Source organism: Mustela lutreola, chromosome 2 (genome assembly GCF_030435805.1).
Source record: "Mustela lutreola isolate mMusLut2 chromosome 2, mMusLut2.pri, whole genome shotgun sequence".
NCBI lineage: Eukaryota > Metazoa > Chordata > Mammalia > Carnivora > Mustelidae > Mustela > Mustela lutreola.
In genome coordinates, this window is record NC_081291.1 from 118,285,245 (window position 1) to 118,286,373 (window position 1,129).

At 43.0% G+C, this 1,129-nt stretch overlaps 1 pseudogene; it reads right to left on the reverse strand.

Annotated features, from left to right (window-relative positions):
• Positions 1-233: 233 nt before the first annotated feature.
• Positions 234-326, reverse strand: LOC131826282 (small nucleolar RNA U13; annotated as a pseudogene).
• Between the last annotated feature and the right edge of the window lie 803 nt (positions 327-1,129).

Here is a 1,129-nt window from a genome sequence, read left to right on the forward strand (position 1 = left end):
TAGCTGCATCCTGGTGCCCTGTACCAGCAATATTAGGGCTGAACACTACAGCATCTCATGCTTGGGGTTGAGGGAAGTGTTGTCCTCACCAGGCTGATCCTTCAAGTGATTTTGAGCCTGTTCTTAACTGCATCTTTCAAGCCTTGTTCTTCTAAGCTGGAGATTTTGTGCTCCCCATACACCCTCCAAATGTTTTAAATTAGTTAATTAGTTAATTAATTATTGTGTTTTCACATCAGATGAGTAATGTGCCAAGGTCTGAGGAAAACACATGTCACACAATGGTGTGAACACCCCATCATCATGCTTATGAAATACAAAAGGACCCAAACATTTTAAATTTAAAATAAAAAAGAGTACAGGGTGCTCGGCTGGCTCAGTTGGTAGAATGTGTGACTCTTTGATTTCGGGGTTGTGAGTTTGAGCCCCATGTTGGGTGTGGAGATTGCTTAAAAATAAAACCTTGGGATTCCTGGGTGGCTCAGTAAGTTAAGTGTCTGCCTTCAGCTCAGGTCATGATCCCAGGATCCTGGGATCGAGCCCTGCTTGGGGCTCTCTTCTCTGAGGGGAGCCTGCTTCTCCTTCTCCCTGCCACTCCCCCTGCTTGTGCTCTCTCTCTCTCTCTCACTCTCTGTCAAATAAATAAAATCTTAAAAAAAAAACCTTAAAAAAATAGTATGATGAACCCCCATATACTCTGCTTTATTTCTTTCTATACAGTATTTTCTTTTGCTCAACCATTTGAAAGTAAGTGGCAGGTATGATGCTTCACTCTAAAAACTCCATGTTATCGGGGCACCTGGGTGGCTCAGTGGGTTAAAGCCTCTGCCTTCGGCTCAGGTCATGATCCCAGAGTCCTGGGATCGAGCCCCGCATCGGGCTCTCTGCTCAGCGGGGAGCCTGCTTCCCCCTCTCTCTCTGCCTGCCTCTCTGCCTACTTGTGATCTCTGTCTGTCAAATAAATAAATAAAATCTTAAAAAAAAAAAACTCTATGTTATCTTCTGAGTACAAGGATTCTCTCCTCCATAGCCACAATGCCGTTATCATATGCAAGGAACATAACCTTGATATAAAATCACTGAGTATAGTTCATGTTCAAATTTTCCTTTGTCTTTAAAATGTCCTTTA